The sequence below is a fragment of the Triticum aestivum genome, chromosome 7B (assembly GCF_018294505.1).
Source record: "Triticum aestivum cultivar Chinese Spring chromosome 7B, IWGSC CS RefSeq v2.1, whole genome shotgun sequence".
In the NCBI taxonomy this organism is placed as follows: Eukaryota; Viridiplantae; Streptophyta; class Magnoliopsida; order Poales; family Poaceae; genus Triticum; species Triticum aestivum.
In genome coordinates this window covers 726,364,159-726,372,989 of record NC_057813.1, presented here as the reverse complement: position 1 = coordinate 726,372,989, position 8,831 = coordinate 726,364,159, and the positions used below count along the sequence as shown (strand labels likewise).

Here is an 8,831-nt window from a genome sequence, read left to right as displayed (position 1 = left end):
GGGGGCGCAACCATTTTTTCTTTCGGAAATATTAACGCACACACGTGTGGGCGTTTGCATCTCACCCACACGCGTGGATCCACGTTCGTTTTGTGGTTGCACGAATCTTGACATGTTTGTGATGCCGTATAGGACTGGGCTGGTGTGTGGGCATTCATCCGGTCGCCCACACGTTCGTTTCACCACACGGGAGGGCCGGTGTGTGGGCGTTTAGCAGTTCGCCCACGCGTTTGTTTTCACTCACGCACAAGGGCTGGTGTGTGGGCATTTGCCATCTCGCCCACACGCCCGTCTCCTCTCCCACACGCAAAGCTGTCAGTTGTCATGTGTTTTACAGTATACATGGCAACTACCCTAGTGTGCTTGTAAGCAAATGACAACTCTTTTTTTACCCGAACATGTCAGTTGCCATGTGTTTGCAGGATACACGGCAACTGCCCTAGTGTGCTTATAAGCAGATGGCAACTCTCTCTTAACCCGAAACATGTTATTTTGTCATGTCTCTTTGTAGCACTACAGGGCAAATGCCTAGTGTTAGTAGGTGGCAACTCCTAAGGTTTTCAAATAATGACAACTGTAGTAAACTAGACCATACATGGCAACTGCCTAGTGTTAGTAGGTGGCAACCCCAAAAGTTTTCAAATCATGGCAACTATAGTAAACCAGACCATACATGGCAACAACTGCAGTTGTCCAAAATGGCTTCTGGAACTTTGACCTGAGATGGCAACTGCAGTTGAGCAACCATGGCAACTGTAGTTGTCCGACATGACAACTGTAGTTGAGCGACATGGCAACTGAAGTTAAATGGACATTGAAGAAGGTCCGGAGCATGGCAACTGCAGGGACGCGTGGTGACTGTCACGCGGGGCGTTCGGGACCGTGAGGTATGTAGCTGAGAGAGGTCATGTGGGCGTTATCTATTTTGCCCACACGTATGCGTGTGAGAGGGACCGCGAGGAAAAAAAAGGCGTGTGGGCGCTAGTTGTTTTGCCCACACATAGGCGTGTGGACTGATCCTCTTTGACACCATACAAAACGTGTGGCCAGATCCCTTAGCGGCCACACGTGTGGGCGTTATCGACGTCATTTTCTTTTCATGCCATACCCGCACGGACAAAATATATATGAGAGAAGGGTGGCACAAGATCATGCTTCAAACACCATCCCTCCCTGATATATAACAATCTCAATCTTATGGAAGTTTTTTTTTTTTGATAATCGATCTTGTGTAAGTTTGTTGAGATAATGAGATGGAGACGGTATGTTACAAGGTGTACTACATTACGTTGCTGGCACGTTCACTTTCATCCAGCCGGTTGTTATGATCTGCCGCACGTGTGTTAGTTACAGAATAGAGGTTGTTATACGGCATTCAAATTATGTAGGTAGAGGTAGGGGCTGTGCGTCGAAACCTTGTTACCCTACCTCCCTCCCTCCCTGATTCCACGCAGCACAGCGAGCTTGTTCCTTACCAGCACGATGACGAAGATAATCTCCGACAAGCTGCCGAGCAGCACTTCAGCGGAGACCACCAAAGGCAAAGGGCCGCCGTCACCGGCGGCTGGATCAGCGGCGCACCTTGACGACGACGACGACAAAGTCTTTCAGGTACGTACATGCGCTCTATATCATCAGCTACCAAGGCTAATTCGATCTTGGTGTGTTCATGTGAGTTTGTACGTCCATGATTCCATCAATGGTGCTTACTAATTCTTTGTGTGCATGCATGCAGCACGTGATGGTCACTCTCTTCATGTTCGTTTTCTTCGTCCTGTACGCCTTGTTATTGTGGTCAGATCTAGGGCATTGGTACAATTCCTCTACTCCATGGTCATGATCCACCTGTGGCTTATCAAACGGCGGGACCAGAAGACATGTGAGCCCGAAGCATGCGAATTGACAACTTCTATTAGAACACCGGGAGCACCAGAGGTATTTGCCGATTGACGCAAGGCACCTAATAAACCAGTAGTACTACTGTAGATTTTGTTTTCGCTAATCAACCCGTTTATGATTCATTTTCGTGCATAAATTGTTTCGTGCAGTTGATGATGTTGGCAACCGGGATCATGTTAATCTCCTTGGGGGTGGCAATCTTCGTATTTCGCCCAGATTCCTATGACCTGGCCTTGGTCGCTTTCACGGTCTTTTTATCGATGGGGGGCATGTTTATTTTCCTCAAATGTGCGGAAGTTGAAAGGAAGCGTTTAGAAGAACTTAGCGCTGCCTCAGATCTAGTTCCAAAGCATTGGCATATAAAATGCAGCGGCCAAGTTTGTTTTATTTAGTGAATAAACTCGATATATAAACCCTACCGAAGAAGAAGATCTGTTTTCATGTTACTTTTGGGGATTTTGGCATGCATGGGCATTGATGGCTGTAATCTCCAGCAGTTTCTATAAGGGAAATTTGTGGACATGCAAGACCCACAGATTCAATCTCGTCCATGGTTTTCAATTTCAGTTTCAGAAAAATTTCAGCACCAACCGAAATCACTGAAATTCAGTGAATTTCAGTGATTTCAGTTTTCATTTCAGCCAAATGACCGAAATATTCACTTGAATTCAATTAAAAATTTGAATTTTTTGAAAAATATCTTAAAAAATATTGGAATTGTTGTGCTATAATGAAATTGCTGAAATATTTTGGCCGAAACATAATATTTCAGTGTCTGCTGAAATTACTGAAATTAAGTGAATTTCACCGAAATCTCACTGAAAGTGAAAACCATGATCTCGTTTCATGATATTATGAGGGACAAAAGTCTTGATCAGGCCAAGCCGGCATAACAGTTAGTAGTTTGCATTACTTTCTCTTCCGAAGCACGAACATTCGAGTTCAGTATGGAACCCTGATTGCTTAAGGTTTAATCCAGTCATGTTGGATCTTCTACTAAAAAAGGAAGAGAAAGATTGATTGCAACAGCTCAATCGGATGAGACATCTCTTATTTAAAGAATGGCGCTTAGGCCAATAATCCTAAAGGGGGGAGGGGGGGGGTCTTTTATGCGCCTTTATTTAGATTCAAACAAAATACTATACTGAACTTTATCCGAGAATCTTTCTAAAGAATCCATTTGTCTTTTTTTTGTGAACCAGTGTAATCTATAGTGGTTTCTATAAGGAAAATATATTGTGGGGACGCGGGCGCTTCATTAGTTTCTTCAGGAGAGAAAAAAAGTTTGCATCATAAATATAGGAGGGATGCTACGTTTCCACTACACACCCACATCCTGGTGGGTTTCATGGCATAACTCCTCCTCCTATGTGGCGGTGGTTGTCTCAATTGCTAGAGTGACCTAGTGCTCCTCCTGAGTGGCGAATCTAGGACGAAAATTGAGGATGGGCTCAAAGTTAATGGCGGAAAAATTGTTTTAAGAATAAAAAAACTTCATCTCGTAATTCTTTTGTCCAAATAAGTTGAGATTTTTCCAGATTACTACTAGGACTTACCGAGAGCCACTCTCGGCAACTTCTCGTTTACCGAGAGACACTCTTGGGTAACAACCACTAGAAAATTCATAGTGATTGTATGGACTCTTAGTAATGAGAGAAGACCGAACTTTATGGTGGTTGGACTATTGAACTATTTAAACAATCCGACGTAGAAACACAATAGTTTTTTGGTGGAAAAGGAACCTCCAGCCGATGGCTGAGTTGCTGTTGGTAGCCCGTTTTAAGGTATGCAACCGGTGGCTGATAAGATAGCCTGAGTTGACTCCACCAGGTCCAGCTCCTTCAAAGTCTTTATTGCAGAATCCAAATCATCTCCAGACCCTTCAAGAGCTCTCTCAAGCAACTGAAATCATTTGAGGGACCGTAGTCAACTCTATGCTACAGAAATAGTACAAGCCCATCGATCTAGCTCAAAAAGGTAGAGAAGCAATTCAGCCCATCATCAGGTAACATATCCCTGAACCTGAAGGCAGAAAACCCTCCGCGTCTTCACACCGTGGCTCTGTCGTGCACCTGCGTGCGTGAGAAACCTTCCACTTGTACCGTTACACTTGTAAACATATCCATGTTTTTGCTTCCATAACCCAATGAAAGGGAACTGCACAAGAACAAAGCAAAAGTATCAGTACCCGAGATTACTTTTTGGTTCCCTAAATCATGCTGGAATGTTGGAAGCACTGCAGGCACTAACAAATGTTATTTTCATGCTAAGTTGAATCATGTATAAAGTGCAGGACTAATCTATCATGGTCAGCAATCACATATCTTGCGTGTACGATTAGATAGCCAATTAGATAACCTGGCCAATGAATACAATCGACAATTTATCGTGTAAATGTGAGTTCTTTTTTCTTTTGAATCACATATCTGGATTGAAGGGACTGAAAGAAAGCAACCAAACAGGGTGCTGGTGACATACTCATAATAACGAAGAAGTGCATACTAAAGGGGGTCGGGCCAAATCAGAATGAACAGATGCGCTCCTCCATGGCTGTGGGGGTTGGAGCTGCATGACGTCGTGCAGAGATAGAAGAAGCAGACACACAGAGGAAGGAATGCCCCTGACTCTCCAGCGCAAACCACGCGGTGGCTCGTTCCTACGTGCACCTGCTTGAGTGAAGAGACCAACCAGTGTCAGGGTTGAGCACCGCATCACAGGGAACCAATCCTAGCAAATCATGAGAGAGAGACCTTGAAGAGCGTCGGCGCTAGGGTGGATTGGAGCAGCGGAAGACCGGCGTCCCAAGAAGAAGAAGACGCACAGAGGAAGCAGTGGCCGACGCGGAGGAAGTAGACGGAGAAGGAGCCGACTGTCTAGATGACAGCGCGGATCCACAGGTGCAGCGGTGGCCAGTGGCGGAGCCAGGAAAAATTAGGAGCCGGGGCGGACTGCAAGCTAACTAAAGACACAGAGAAAAACTACCGGATATTTGATACTCCATCCGTTCCAAAATAAGTGTATCAACTTTAGTAAGTTGAGACATTTTTTTTGGGACGGAGGGAGTACATACTATGTGAATATTATCACTAATATGGGTAACCATAATTTTGCAATAGTACTAAGTCAAACAACCAGCATTGTATATCTATACAGATAATTTTTAATAAAAACTGAAATTAAATATGACAACTAATACTTGCTTTAGAAACTAAAAACCTCTTCATATCTGAAATTTAATAACTTATGATTGAGGTGGGACGATTGAAATGGTTGAACTAACTAGCAACGGTCAGATTAGAGGAGTCCAAAAGAAAACTGACATTTCATATGTTGGAGATGGGTTTTCCTTCAATTTGGATGATAGAAAATGTAATGTTTTTTTTAGAAAAATGGGCTATGGCATCTAAGTTTGGCGCTGAATTGACGCTATGACGGTGCGTGCGCTGTACTCTGATGTTAGGGCATGTACAATGATTCTATCTTAAGAATGCCACGTAGGATAAATGATGAGGTGAAGGAGAGAGAAATCATAAGAGAAAGCTTGTCTTCTCTTATTTAAGAGAAGACAAGAGATGATCTCTTAGCATAATATGTCTCACCATGTTTTTACGAACAACTAATTATTAAAGATAAGGCTAAGAAATGACCCATTGTAGACATGTATTTTTGTTATCTCTAGTTTACATGGAAAACTTAAGATAAGACTATCTTATCAATGATTGTCCATGCCCTTAAAATCCCCAAATATGAGGAGCAATACTAATAGTATATTCTCAATTTCTCATGCCACAGATTAGAGCGTGTGTGTGCGTGTGCAAGGCGAAACCCTAAACTCACATCAATTCCTCTCTTGATTAGAAGCCACAAACTGCTGGAAGGAGGCGCGGTGGATTGTCGTCTTTCCCGCTAGGAGGGGCCGCGCCCATGCCCAGCGTTCTGCCTTTGAGAATGCCATCGAACGACTCGCCTGGAGCCGTCACGGTCGATCCGGGGGGAGGGCAGAAAGGGATGAGACGAGCAGTAGGCGAGGAGGCGTGAGGCGGTTTCGCTGGCGATTTGGCAAGTCTTAGGCGAAGCAGGCCACGTTGTGATCAGTACGGCTGTTTTGCGTGCGTTTGTGCAGCCATGGGCCTAGGAACAAGGTGCTGTGTGCAGGCTAATTAGTTGGGCCTAGAAACACCAAGCAAGCCCAGAAAAAAATTGCCCGGGCAAACACGTTAAAGAAGCTAATTACCACACGCTATCCTGGTTACGAATTGTGCGGCAGGTCACGTACGAGCCCGGGCAGCTGCCCCGGGTCGCCGGGTACTAGCTCTGCCACTGGCGGTGGCCGTCTCCGCCGCCTGCCTGCCCGATTTGGGTCTGGGCGAACAAAGGGAGAGATGCTGAGGGGAGGGGCCGCTGGCGGCGGGGAAGAGGGTGGAGGATGGTGCAGCTGTGGAGGAGGGGTTGCCGGTGGGGTGGTGGTGTGGTGGCGGTGAGTGGAGGAAGATTGGATTGGATTGGACCGGATCAGAGGTTCGGTTTGGCCGTCCGCTCCGCTCGAGAGACATCTTCTTTTCCTTGTTTTTCGTTTCATCTTTTTTGAACCCCAAATCAAATATTTGGGCGTCTAGCGGGAGCGGGAGCAGGAGCGGGGAGTGTCTGGTTCTGGGGCGGAACCGAAATTTTCATCTCCCCTCCAGAGCGTCGACCGCGTTCTCCATCTTCTCTCCGGTGGCCCCACCACCCATGCGGCCGTACATCAAGGTTGGGATCTGCCGGCGGCACTGGGAGATGGGGACGCGTGCTGCCGTGGAGCGACGTGCACGTCCCGAACAACTGGCACCTGAGCCCGGATCGGCTCCCCGTGCCAGGGACGTCCTCAACACCTTGAGTTACGCTATTGACTCCCTCTACAGGACACTTGGTTTCGGGACGAGCATGGTCTGTGTCGGCATTTTGCCGGTCGTGCTCCGAGTCTACCAGGGTTGCGCGGACGTGCACGGGAACGCACGCGCTCTCCCTTGCCGTCACCACCTCCCACCATGTCCGCCAAAGAGGAGGAGGAGGAGGAGGAGGAGGAGGAGGAGGAGGGTGCTCGAGTGCTCTGTGCGGGAGCACGACCATGCCCAGTGGGAGGGCCCGGACGTGATGATGGCTCTGGTCTGGAACAATCTCAAGGAGTGAGTTCCGTTAGTCGTGTGACAATCTCAATCTTCTCACAGTTTGTTGAGATAATGAGATTGAGAGGGTATCTTAGTAAAAGGTGTAAATCACGTTGCTGGGCACGTTCACTTTTTTTTTTTGCGTGTAGGCCACGTTAACTATCATCCGGCCGGATGTTATGATCTGCCGCACGTGTTTTAGTTAGAGATATTATAGGGCATGTAAAATATATAGGTAGAGGTATATAGGGGTTGTGCGTCGCAACCTTGTTACCCTCCCTCTCCCTCCGTCCCTCCCTGATTCCAGGCAGCACAGCAATTTTATTAGTTACCAATACCATGAGGCCTTGTTCGGTTAGGCATGGATTGGAGGGGTTTGAAAGGGATAAAATCCCTTGCAAGTCAAAATCTCCCTCAAACCTCCCTAATCCCCTTCAATCCCTGTGGTGAGGGGATTAAACGAACATGGCCTGAAGAAGATAATCTCCGACGACGAGCTGCCCAGCAGCAGTTCTGCGGAGACCACGAAAGGCAAAGGGCAGCCGTCACTGGCGCCGGCGGCTGGATCGGCGGCGACGCGTGCGCTCTATATCATCAGCTACCAAGGCTAACTCGATCTCGGCCTGTGTGTTCATGCATGTGAGTTTGTACGTCGATATATGAATCCACTAATGGTGCTTACTAGTTTTTGTGTGCATGCAGCACGTGCTGGTCACTTTTGTCATGTTCGTTTGCTTCGTCATGTAGGCCTTGTTATTGTGCTCGGAACTAGGGCATTGGTACAACGTAATCTTCACCGCCATCACCTTCCTCTACTCCATGGTCATGATCCACCTGTGGCTTATCAAACGGCGAGACCAGAAGAAGACATGTGAGACCGAAGCATGCGAATTGACAACTGTTATTAGCACACCCGGAGCGCGAGAGGTATTTGCCGATCGACGCATGACACCTAATAAACCAGTAGTATTCCCACATGGAGTACTGTAGATTTTGTTTTCGCTTATCAACCTGTTTCTGATTCATTTTCGTGGATTAATTGTTTCGTGCAGTTGATGCTGCTGGCAACCGGGATCATGTTAATCTCCTTGGGGGTAGCAATCTTCGTATTTCGCCCAGATTCCTATGACTTGGCCTTCGTTGCTCTCACGGTGTTTTTATCAACGGCGGTCACGTTTATATTCCTCAAAGATGCGGAAGTTCAAAGGAAGCTAGCCTTCAGAAGAACTTAACGCTGCCGCAGATCTAGTCTAGTTCCAAGGCATTGGCATCTAAAATGCAACTGCCAAGTTTGTTTTATTTACTGAATAAATTTGACATATAAACCCTATAGAACAAGAAGATTTGTTTTCATGTTACTTTTCTGGATTTTGGCATGAATGGGCATGAATGGTTGTAATCTCTAGCAGTTTCTTTGGTTGGGGGGAGTTGGAGCTAGAGAATGGGAGTTTAAGGTTGGCGAGAGTTAAAATCTCTTGATTGGTTCACGGACATGGGGATTAACAAGGGAAGGGGAAGAGGAATTAGGACACCCAACTCCCATCGATCGCTTCCCTGAGGGTACCTTCATAATTCAACGAAGGAAAGGGAGTTGGCATGTGGAAAAAAAGTTGTTACAGATTTGTTGGCCAACCTTCTGCCACTAGAAGAAAAAAACCCAGAGAAATTCTACTGATTTACTTGCGGCGGCATCATTTTTCCTCCAAATAAATCAGAGAGCGCTAACTGCTTTAATCCAACTGATTTCGATGCTTTCACGGTCTCTTCATAGACGGCAGCCATTTT

The 8,831-nt window shown here is 46.5% G+C and overlaps 1 long non-coding RNA gene across 1 annotated transcript; it reads left to right on the top strand.

Annotated features, from left to right (window-relative positions):
• Positions 1-7,525: 7,525 nt before the first annotated feature.
• Positions 7,526-8,357, top strand: LOC123155715 (uncharacterized). Its single transcript, XR_006477583.1, has 3 exons — positions 7,526-7,685; positions 7,794-7,973; positions 8,099-8,357. It is a non-coding gene; the product is annotated as an uncharacterized lncRNA (long non-coding RNA).
• The last annotated feature ends 474 nt before the right edge of the window (positions 8,358-8,831 follow it).